The sequence below is a fragment of the Ambystoma mexicanum genome, chromosome 8 (genome assembly GCF_040938575.1).
Source record: "Ambystoma mexicanum isolate Mex_15411 chromosome 8, UKY_AmexF1_1, whole genome shotgun sequence".
NCBI lineage: Eukaryota > Metazoa > Chordata > Amphibia > Caudata > Ambystomatidae > Ambystoma > Ambystoma mexicanum.
Genome location: NC_090929.1, coordinates 784,892,282 through 784,904,384, shown reverse-complemented (window position 1 = coordinate 784,904,384; position 12,103 = coordinate 784,892,282). Strand labels below are relative to the sequence as shown.

The 12,103-nt window shown below is 46.0% G+C and overlaps 1 protein-coding gene across 2 annotated transcripts in view; it reads left to right on the top strand.

The window, feature by feature from the left end:
* KIFBP (kinesin family binding protein) overlaps nt 1-12,103 on the top strand; it is a 640,932-nt gene that overhangs the window by 194,483 nt on the left and 434,346 nt on the right. The gene's annotated exons all lie outside the window — the stretch shown is intronic.

Sequence of the window (12,103 nt, the reverse complement as noted above, 5' to 3'; positions counted from 1 at the left end):
CCTATTAACAATAAAATTAAATCTGTATTTCTTTTTCTTTCACAAAACTCCACTCTAAAATGTTCAGTAAAATCATACCAGAAACGTCTGCTCACCAGAAAGTCTGCTAAACACAATCTGTAATCGGCTTGAAAATGTGCCGAGGCACGTAGAATCCACTGTTCCTAACTTTAGTCATTACTGGAGTGGAGTGAAACACAGACCTGTAGATGTGGCTGGATATCGGGCAGACTTTGTCCAGTAAAGTAGGTTTCAGAATGAGCAGCACTTGTGAGGCCAACAAAAAAATGTGGCACCTTGTTGTTTCCAGCTATTTACAGCTGGACCGTTGGTGACTGGACTCTCTCATGCTGGCCGTAGAGAGAAGGTAAGATTGTGTGTTCTGAGGTTTGGGGGGTGGTAGACATGGGTTCATGAAGCGTGCAGTTACTACTTTGTCCTCAGACTTTGAGAGTTTTCATTGTTCTCTGTCTGAACTCTGCGTTTATAAGGTTAGAAAGGAAGAGTGGAGCAGCTACAACCTGTGTTATTTAGTCTGTTGACCGTGCAGGCTGGTGCCCTTGCAGGCTGGTGCCCTTGCCTGCGCTAAAAGCAACAGAATCTGAGGCGCTTGGAGCTGCAGGCAAATTAAAGTTATTATTAGAAAATGGCCTATCCACAAAAGACTGAAAAGACATTTTGCAGGATCAAACTTTGCTCATGTTGCATGATGCGGACAATGGGCAGCCTTCTAAGTAAAACCAATATACGAAACCGCTCTGCTAGTCCATGATAGGGGGTGCACTTTCCTACCTCAGAGCAGAGGGTGACCGGTTGATGTATCCAGATTACCGATCGAGTGACTAAAACAAAAGGAGCAATGTGAATCCCTTGCAGCCAAACATTTAGTAAAATCCCAATGTAGTAAACGTGTGCAATGTCTAATTATATGGTTGTACCATACAGTGAGCTGGCTGATCTGAAATAAAAGGTCATGGTGGGTTGACAAAAGTATTGGGACATACACTACACATCAGTAGTGGGTCAGCTGGAGTCCAACTGAATAGGACAATGGAGCCATTCCCTCACATTTTTTTATTAGAAATCCTTAGTAGCCTGGAAATCTTATCCTTGCATGTGCTCGTAGGGCGAGCGTCTGAAGGCCACCCTGGTTCAACCATCTGTAGTTTGTAGGCAGATGTGGAACGGACAAAGACACAGTCTTGTTACTTGGACTACCCACGTAGATATGAGCACTGGTGGACGCGGGGGGGGCGGCACATATTCATGATGTATTTCTCTGCTTTTGGCTTCTGTTTGGGGCCCCTAGATGATTTACGTAGGTGAAGAAGAGTTTGCAAGATAGGGCCAGTCATTCTGCAGCCATGCACCCCGCTAAACTAAAGATGATGTATTAGGGGGAGTGGTAAGTCCGACATAGGAAATGGACAAGAGGACATGTTTCAACAATTGGTTTCTAACCTGCTCTAAACCCTATTTCAAATGGATTGTGTCCTCCAACATATTCCTCATCTATGACATGTAATGTCCACAGCTGTGCTGCTTCGGAATTTCTTTCGGCAGAGGGCGCCCTGCGTCGATGACTTTGGGTCGATGTCCCTCCAAGGCCTCAGTCGAAGGTGACTTCATCGGATGTTATAAGTAGCACGCACAGCGCCCGTAGCCTCAGTTCCTTTTTTCCGGAAACATGTTTGTTTCGTAAAACTCGGCGCGCCTTGTAGTTACTGTTAAGTTACCGTATTATGTCGTCTTCTACCCGACCCCGCGGTCTGGCTTCAAGAAATGTTGGGACTGCAGCTCCAAGATGTCTATCACTGACCCGCATCGAATTTGTCTGTGGTGCCTGGGTGAGGGCCACGCTACGGATGACTGTTCAAAGTGGCAGTCGTTGACTGCCAATGCCTTGCGGGAAAGAAAGGGGAAATTGAAGGTAGGCAGGGTGTCCAAGCCCCGTAAATCTAAGTCGGCTGGTCTTTCGACCGACGAGTCGAGAGGGGACTCTCCTCATCAGAAGAAGTGCAAGCGCTCCAGGTCCAGCAGTGCATCGCGCCACTTGTCCTCTTCATTGAGGCAGTTCAGGAAGCGACGTCACCGTTCTCCTTCCCCGTCCACTTCGGATGACGCCTCCCTGAAAAAGGCGACCTGCCCCACCAAATCCTCGACCCCGGAGGAGTGGGTTGCTTTCTGGGTGCAGATGTTGCAGCTATTTCAGTCCCATGGCACAGTTCCGTCCGTGCCTTCGGACGAAGCCAGCAGGGAAAGGTCTTGGCCGGATACTCGCGCGCCTTCGGGCCTGGGTGGACGGCATGATAAACATTGGGAGCCTTTGAGGCCCCGTTCGGACAAGGCATTGGGTGATCACCAGAGACCTGCCAGGTCCAGGTCGCAGTCTTAGTCTATGGCCAAACCTGCAAAATCATCGAAGCCCTATCGGCGCCATGCCCATCGGGTGCGCCTGTCGGGTCTCTGCCCCCGGTCAGGCCCTCAAAGCCGTCGGTGCCATTGTGAATGTGGATGCCGACACCATCAGAGCCGTCAATGCCATCTGGGCCGAAATTTCCAGTGGAGGTCCCTGTGACTGTGGACCCTCCGAGGAAGGCTACTTCTAAGTCTGTGAAGACTGTAACTGAGAAGAGGTGTACTCCACTCCCAAGGAAGGACTTCTTTAAGTCTCTTCAGGACATTTATGCGGATGAACAAAGGTCCAATGAGGATGTTGGTCCTTTTGGTCTTCCGTATGGTACTCCTGCTGTTCCGGAGTGTCTCATTTCTGAAGAGTCGGTTGGAGGATCTGTTTCAGTCCTTGCATGATGCCAGTCGCCTGGACACTTCCTCTGAGATGGAGTTTGGTAGGCCGGATCCGGGGATCATGCCGACGACTCTTATCGGAGATTAATGTTGAGAGTTGTGGAGCACCTGGGCTGGACAACCTCAGCCTTTTCGTCCTTGGGGACAGCAATGGAAGGGTGGTTCCTTTCTCTACTACTCCTCATCTGGAAGGGTGAGAGGTATGGCCAGACAGAGGGGCCAACATAAGTTTCCTCGTGGTGGACGAGGTAGAGGTGCCAAAGCCGCTCAAGCAGCAGCCTCTTTGCCATCAGGCGCTGCCGCCGCTGCTTCAAAATCTGAGGCCTTGTCTCATTGTTCATTGGTAGGGGGCAGGCTGTCTCACCATCTAGAGAGTGGTGAGTCATTACTTCAGATGCGTGGTCTCTGGAAACAATAGCCCACGACTACTGCCTTTCTTTTCTACGACTGCCTCACGACAATCCACTGGGGAAGCACTCTTTGAGTGTTCCGGATCCGCTCCTTGTGCAGGAGATTTTGACCCCGCTAGAGAAAGGCGCTATAGAACCAGTGCCTGTGGCGGAGGGGAACAAGGGCTGGTATTCCCCGTATTTTTTGATTCCCAAGAAGGACGGAGGACTGAGACCCATCTTGGACTTTTTTCATGTGCCGATCCATCTCAAGCACAGGAAATACCTGAGATTTGCAGTTGGGGGGCTCGTACTATCAGTTTCGGGTCCTGCCATTCGGATGGACCTCCGCCCGAGGGTCTTCAAGCTCATGGTGGTGGCAGCGCATCTCAGGAGACGGGAATTCACATCTACCCCTACGTGGATGATTGGCTGATCAGGGTGCGCTCTCCCGAACAAGCCTTGGATCATCTGAGTCACTTGCCACTCCCTTCACAAACTGTGCTTCTCCCTCAATTTGAAGAAGTCCCATATTACTCCTTCCCAACAGCTCCAGTACATCAGGGCTGTGTTGGACAAGTCCTGGTGGATGTTCTCGCCACCCAAGGTGAGGGGTCAACACATTCTCCAGATGGTCACCAAATTTCAGCAAGCCAGAGTCTTCCGGCTTTCGTATTCTTAAGATTGCTCGGCCTCATGGCATACCGCATTTTTCTGGTGCCAGAGGCTCAGCTGAGAATGCGATCCCTTCAGTGGGCTCTTCGTACTCAATTGTCCCAGTTCTCAGGTAATATGTCGGATCTCCTTCATGTTCCGGTCAAGGTCTCCCAGGATCTTCTGTGGTGGGCCATCGAGGAAAGTCTCATGAAGGGGGAGCCTTTTTGGCAACCGTGGCCGGATGTAACAGTAGTGACAGATGTTTCCCTCACGGGGTGGGGGACTCGTGGCAACGATATGACCATTAGCGGTCGTTGGTCTCCATCGTATTTTTTTTAATTTTTTTTTTTATTTTCCAATAACAGTACAAACTTAATATCGTTTCCAAAGCAATAACATAATCGCAATTAGCTCCCCCCTTCCCTCCCTCCCAACTAGTCCAAGACCATATAGTTTATACTGCAGTCTATGTGCGCCAAGGGCTAACGTGGGCTGTCCAAGTCCTCATTGGAGCAGCTGTCCTCCTTCGTGCAGAATAGGGTCACTGTGAGGACCACCCATTGTAGTAGATCATCCGAGGTTTCTAGCTTTTGTTGTTGTTGTGCCAGCTCCCAAGCCCCTGTTTCGGCTGTTGGCCATCTCCGGAGGTCCTCCCACTACATTGCAACACTAGGGGCATTTAGAGGTCATGGCGATTCGTCTTTTTGCCAGAATGTACATGAGGTCCTTAAGTCTATTTAGAGGCTTGTTCTTTTTGCCTTTAGGGTATGAGCCCAGGATGCATGCTTTAGGTGACTGCACATCCAATGTGATGTCTGCCTCAGCCACCCTAGCTTTGATTTGTGTCCAGAAGGTTTGTATTGCTGGGCATCCCCAAAGCATATGGGTCATTCCAGCGCAGGGTTCCTGGCATTTGGGGCAGATCGTAGCACCCGTTCTGCTGAATTTAGAGATGTCTGGAGTGAGGTATGCTCTGTTGATGATGTAAAATTGTATGAGCTGTAATCGAGCATTTCTAGATACTTTTTTATGGTAGTGTGTTATAACCTCCCACTCTTTGTCTTCGAACTTGCTGCCGAGTTCTAGCTCCCATTTTTCTTTGTTGGTCTCCATCGTAGTCCAAAATACATATCAATCTTTTGGAGCCGAGAGCAATCAGGCTAGCAATGAAGGCTTATTTATTTATTTATTTTTATTACACTTTATTACAAACCTTTTAAAATAATAACAGACAACAAAAGAGCGCACAGAAAATAAACAAGTATCTCTCTTGAACATTAATAGAGTTGACTTGAGTCTACATCACTGGTCATTTGTCCCTTCTCAGTTTATTTCCTCAACACTACATTCTCTTGCTCAACTGCTCTAAATAGAATGTTAACGCAAATGTCAGCTTGTTGTTAGATCCTTCTGACATTGCACACCACCATTCCTCACTCCCCCAAGAGGATCTTTTTTCAATCTCAGATCCGAAATGTTTTGTTTTTAGCGGTTGCAAGTCAGGACAATGAAGAACCAAATGTTTCAGGGTTTCATCTGCGTTGTTACAAAATCTACAGCTACTGTCTTTGTGAGGACTTCTTTTCCTTAAATTTTGTATTTCTTTCGTTTGAAAAAGATTTAATCTGAACTTCATAAACACAACTCTGAGATGTCTGCTAGGGAACTTTTTCAAGATATTTTGGCAGTTTATATGCCTTGGCTTCTGGTGCTGCCAACTGCATACATCTGTGTCGTCCTCTCTGGTCCATGGTTTCGAACCAGTCGTGCTGCCACAGATTATTCTTGACTGCATTCGGGTTTTGTTGTAGCATCTCTTTCGTAGTGTTTAATTACGCCAGAATTGTCTGTTTTTCTCCCATACGGCCAGTAGCGTTTCGCTTTGGTCTATGGGGCCGAAGTGCAGGATCCTAAACTGAGGGAGTTTGTCTGTGCAGATCACTTTCCTGTATAAGGTAAGCTTATTCCAGGTGATTCTTGCGTTAATTGATGTGAGGCCTAACTCATACCTGATGCAGGCTGTCGGAGTTCCTCTGGGTAGTTGTAGTATTTTTTTCCAAAACATGTGTTCACATGTCTCCAGTGTCGTGTACGCACATCCTAGAGCTGCTTCTGCGTCATGAATTAAGGCTGCTACCACTTTGGCTCTGTACAAATGAATGGCTGGTTTTAAGGTGAACTTTCCATATTTTTTGTGTATCGTGGCACCTTGCGCAGTTAGCTGTTTGCACTTTATTTTAATTTTTTGTGCCATCGGTTCGTTGTTGATGCTGGCGTTAATCACGACTCCCAGATATTGTGTCTGGGTTACGCATTTTAGAGTTTCTTGTCCAAGTTTCCCTTGGAATTTTCTTTTCACTGCCCTTTGCGGCCTTCAAGGCTTTTTAGTTCCAGAATTTCTGTTTTGGAAGCGTTTATCTTCAGGCTGTTAATATTGATGTAATCCTGCAAGGCTGATAATTTGCGCCAAAGACCCACTAGCGTTGAGTCCAACAGGCCGATGTCGTCTGCATATAACATCTAGCTCAAGTGATTTCCATTGATCTTTGGAGCTACAAATTGTACTTCACGCAAGGCACTTCCAATATCAGATATAAACAGATTAAACAATATAGAACCCAACGGGCAGCCTTGCTTCACTCCTCAATGTTTTTATCAGTGCTGATAGGGTTCAGTTCTGATCAAGGCGAATTTTGATCTCTGTGTTGGAATCGAGTTCCTTAATCGCCATGATTAGCCCTTGGTGGGCAGTTTTGGTCCTTCATCTTCTTCCAGAACAGATCACGGTCAACTCTGTCGAAGACATGAGCCAAATCTACAAAGGCAAGGTAGACTTATGTTTTTTTCTCAATTGCTTCCATTTTAAGTAAATTAAGCATAAGGAGATCACACCCTTGTTCACGCTCTTACACTCAAGGTTTCTTGGTTAAATACTTATTAATTTATTCAACAGCAAGTCATAAAACATTCACTAGCAGGAGGCAGTAAATATTATACACATATATACCGTAGTGAAGTATATTTGTGTATAATATTAACTGCCTCCTTCTAGTGAATGTTTTATAACTGTTGAATAAATTAAGTGTTTAACCAAGAAACCTTGAGTGTAAGAGTTTATATGTACACCTGTGATTGTAGACCTCTGTGTAACATCATTACAGCTCACATTCCCCTCTTGAGATAAGCCCGACTGCTCAGCACCGCTACTAAAACTGTGTAGTACAGACTTATACCAAAGGTTGGTTTGCTTACACCTGTAGTCATAGTTGTGTGTAGTGTTCCCAAAGGGTACTGCATAGAAACTCTGCCTAACACGGGTGGCAAGCGGTGAGGATCAATTGTAGAGTTGTTACATTGAAAGTTTTGGTTTACTTTTGCTCAAATTGTAACCGTCACAAGGCTAAGCACCACTAGAAAAGCAATTGTTAAAGGCCAGATATGGATAACTTCTGACAGGAAGCCCTGGTCATTTTAACAGTAGATCAGCTGAAATAAATGTGCAAGGACAGGAATCTCCCTGTTAAAGGAAAGAAACATGAATTGATTGAAAGATTGTTGAATCATCAATGTCTGAGAAATAGGGCTGTCACCCCCTACTCTTTGAGAAAATGTGGATAGTGTTGATGAGGATGATAATGATGTAGAGTCTAACTCTAATGTTATTGAAGGGTCAGAAGAGTCAGTCGTCTCAGGATGTGAGCCCCTCTTTACCTCAACAAGCTCTTGGGCCTCAGCCTTTAGCCACGGGGACCCTACCAGGTCCAGTACTGAGTCCAGAATGTGTCTTTCTTGAAAAAATGAGACTTGAGTTAGAGTTCAAAAGACTACAAATGCAAACGGAAAACATCAAGAGCTCAAACTAAGGGAAATGGAAATGCAACATGCTCTTGAAATGAAGAAATTGTCTCTTGAAAATGTTTCTTTCCCAGAGTCTTCTAGGTCTTCCAGTCCTAAGAGACCTTGCATGCCTAAGGAAGCTGTGAGTATGTATGAGGTGAAGCTTGATATTTTGGATTGGTTGGCTGCTTTTGAATATAACTATGGGATTCAGGGTTTCACAGGGAATCAGTTGATTCATTGGCTTTTGTCTAGGCTCCCCCATGTTGTAACTGATGCTGTAATGGAGGTGGGGGAACTTGAAAGATTGGAGTATGAAAATGTGAAGCTAGCTTTGATGGCTAGATTTGGGAAAACTCCTTCGCAGTACCTTAAGAGGTTTAGGACCCTCACAAAGACTGATGGTACCCCTTGGGCTAACTGGGTGTGTGCATGTTTGAAGAACTTAGATGGGTGGGTTAAGGGTTACAGAGTTAACACTTTTGAAGGAATGAGAAATCTGTTTTTGTTGGAATCTATTTTTGATGCCTGCTCTCCTGAGCTGAGACAGCACTTGGCTGACTCTAAAGAGATTGATCCAAAGAAGCAAGCCAAAGCTGCTGACTTGTGGGTTGCCAACAGGGCCACTCACAAGGATTCTGGGGCAACTCAGAAAAAGGATGAAGGGAAGCAGAAAAAGAAAGATGACAAAGAGAATTCCAAAAACTCCAACCCAAAAGAGGGCCCCAAACAGATAAAGGGGTAAGCCACACGGGAAACCAAATCAGTCTAGTGATACCTCTGGTGCCAAACCACTGGGGGAGGAAAATATTATGCTTGTGGGTCAACTAACCATGTGAAAAGGGATCCCAGATGCAAGGGTAAACCTTCAGGGGTCCACACTGCCTCCTTAACCTTCTCCCCAGAGGAAGAAGTACATATGGCAAGTGGAAACTTTGAACTAATGGCCGAAGACCCCATTTGAGTTTCTGCCAATGTTTCTTTAGTGTCCCTGGGTCTGTGGGAACAGCACAATTTAGATGTCTATAATGCTATACCAGATAACACAAAATAATATTACAAGGACGTGCTACTTGTAAATGGTCAGGAGACCCCTGCCATTAGAGACACTGGGGCAAGCATTACAGTGGTGGATGAAACTTTGTACAAACCTGAGGATGTTGCTAAGGCACCCAAAGGCCTCACTAAGCTTGCTGGAGGCCCTGTCCACTGCTTCCAAGATTACCAGCTCTCATCCAGTGCAACAATATGACTGTCAGAATACCCGTTAGTGTACAAAGTGAGGTGCCTGGGAGAGTCCTGCTGGGGAATGACTTCAACACTCTTTGAGTTGTATCAAGCACCCCCAGGCCTCCCAATAAAAGGAAACGGGAACAGACAAAGAAGGCCAGAGAGCTCACCCTAAATGACTCTCAAGAGGTTGTTACAGGAGAACCTCTAACACCCAGTCCACAGTAAATGCCAACTTCTATTTCCAAGAAGGAGACAAAGGGGGAAACCCAAGTTCTCAGGAAATAGGAAAGAAAGCCCTCCTGTCCCTCAAACCAGGACATCCCCGGGAGGACTGTCCAAAGTCACACCTGTGACTGGCCACCAGCTGAGGCAGAGTGTGAGAAACAGGAGAGGTTGAATCAGCTGCTGAGGATTCAGAGCCGGAAGAAGACCTTCCCCCTATTGGAGATCTGGATACTAAACGCCATCCTGAGCTGCAGTATTTACTGGCAGAAGGTGGCCCATGTAGGGCAGACTTCAGCAGAGGTCAAAGAGAATGTCCTACTCTTGAAGGTCCCTTAGACCCTCCAACCTCTTCAGGCAACCGATTAATATTGGTTGTAGTAGACCAAGCTACTAGGTATCCTGAAGCTATATGAGGACTGTTACTACTCAGGCAGTTGCTAAGACCCTACTTGGTATTTTTACCAGTGTAGGTTTTCCCAAGGAAGTCATCTCTGACAGGGGATCAAACTTTGTCACACTACATGCAGGCCATGTGGAAAAACTGTGGAGTGACTTACAAGTTCTCAACTGCCTACCATCCACAGACAAATGGATTTGTAGAGAGGTTTAATAGAACTATGAAGAGCATGATAGGTGCTTTGGAGGAACACCTTAGAAGAAAGTGGGACCTTCTACTGCCTTGCCCTCTCTGTGCTTCTAGAGAAGTCCTTCAGGAGGGAGTTGGATTTAGTCCCTTTGAGCTCCTCTATGGTCATCCAGTCAGAGGTCCGTTGGCCCTAATTAAGGAGGGGTTGGAGAGTGCTCCGACCCCCAAGCCAGTGACAGTCACTGACTATGTGCTACGTCTCCGGAGGAGAATGACACACATGATGACAGAAGCTTCTAATAACTTGAAAGCAGGTCAGGCTCTGGTGAAGCATTGGCATAATCAGATGGCCAACATGGTTGTGTTTACTCAAGACCAGCTAGTTCTAGTTATGATACCTACAAGGCAGAGGGTCATAAGGGACATATAGATTGGACCCTTCAAGGTTGTGGGAAAACCTGGAGAGGTCAATTATTTGGTGGACATAGGCAATCCTAAGGAGGCCCCCAGGGTCTTTCACGCCAACCGTCTAAAAGCCTATGTCTCTAGACCAGAAGTGGGAGCTTTGCTTATAGCCTCTGCTCAGGAGGAGGTGGAGAGTGAACCTCTACCTGACCTCCTCAGGGGACAACCTTTAGCTGGAAAGATAGGAGTTAACCTCTCTTCTAATCTGACAATGCAACAACAGGAGGAGTGAAAATCTCTGTTAAATCAGTTTGCCCCTATGTTTTCCCTAACACCAGGCTTGATTCCTTGGGGACAGCATGACATTCTCACTGGTGACTATTTACCAGTTAAAAGCAGAGGTTACAGGATGTCAAACCATGTAAGAACCCACATAAAGGAAGAGCTCAACAAGATGCTTGATCTCGGGGTAATAGAGCCATCTACAAGTCCTTGGTCTAGTCCAGTTGTGCTAGTACGAAATGCAGGATCCAAGTAGTTGAGATTCTGTGTGGACTATAGAGCCCTAAATGCAGTCACAAAGACTGATGCCCATCCTTTAACTAGGTCAGATGAGCTGGTGGACAAACTTGTTTCAGCCAAGTACCTCCGTACATTTGGCCCAACATCAGGCTATTGGCAAATAGCTCTGACAGACCATGTCAAGGAGAAAATTGAATTTGCAACCCCAGCAGGCTTCTACCAGTTTGAGGTTATGCCTTTTGTTTAAAAAGAAATGCACCTGCTACATTTCAAAGGATGGTTAATCAAGTTCTGAATGGGATGTAGGACTTCTGCATGCCATACTTGGATGACATTGCAGTGTTCAGCCCTTCTTGGAAAGAACATGTTGACCACTTAGGATATGTATTGCAGGCTCTTGAGCAGATCCATCTGACCATAAAGGCAAGTAAATGTCAAATTGGTCAGAGCAAAATGGTCTACCTTGGACATAAGGTAGGAGGAGGTGAAATCAGGCCATTGCCTAGAAGAGTACAAGCTGTACAAGAATGGGCCACCCCTACTACTCAAACCCAAGTGAGAGCCTTCCTAGGTCTCACTGGTTATTATAGAAATTTCATAGAGCACTATGGGACCATTGCTTCTCCCTTAAATGTGGTGGTCTCACCCAAATTCCCCAAAAAGGTCAGGTGGAATGAGGAGTGCACTGGGCATGTGAAGGACTTAAGAAAGCCCTTTGTCAAGCTCCAGTCTTAAGAGGTCCTGACTACAGCCAAACCTCAATTGTACAGACAGATGCTTCAAATACAGGTATAGGTGCAGTTCTGAGTCAGCTGGATGAGAAAGGTAGGGAACACCCAATCTGCTTCGTCAGCAGGAAGCTGAAGGAATCTGAGACAAGGTGGGCAACCATAGAACGTGAGTTTTGCCATTGTGTGGTCTCTGAAAAAGTTTAGATCATACTTGTATGGATCTACTTTTGTGATTGACAGACCACCAACCCTTGAGGGTTAATGCAGATGAAGGGGGAAAATCCTAAATTGTTAAGATGGTCAATCAGCCTACAAGGGTTTGATTTTACCATTGAACACAGGTCAGGGTGTAATCCCCAAAATGCTGATGCTCTTTCCAGAATGTATGATCGACTAGAGTAAGGTGATTAATCCAGGGTGGATTAAATCCTCCTGTCCCTTTGTCTGTGGGGGACGAGTGTTGGGGAGAGTTCTCAAAATATGCTAATCCCCTTCACCTTAGAGACCACCAGCAACTTTGCTGGATATTGAGGACTTGATTTTTTTACCTGGGGAGGGTGTGAGCCTTTTTCCCACTCTCTCATGTATTTTGCTGTGTGTCTTACCATTGTGTTTTCTTTGGATATGGAGTCTAACCAACTACATAGGCATCATCTTGTTTATTTGTGTTACACAGCACCATCAGTGCAGTGACACAGGTGAGCCTTTCT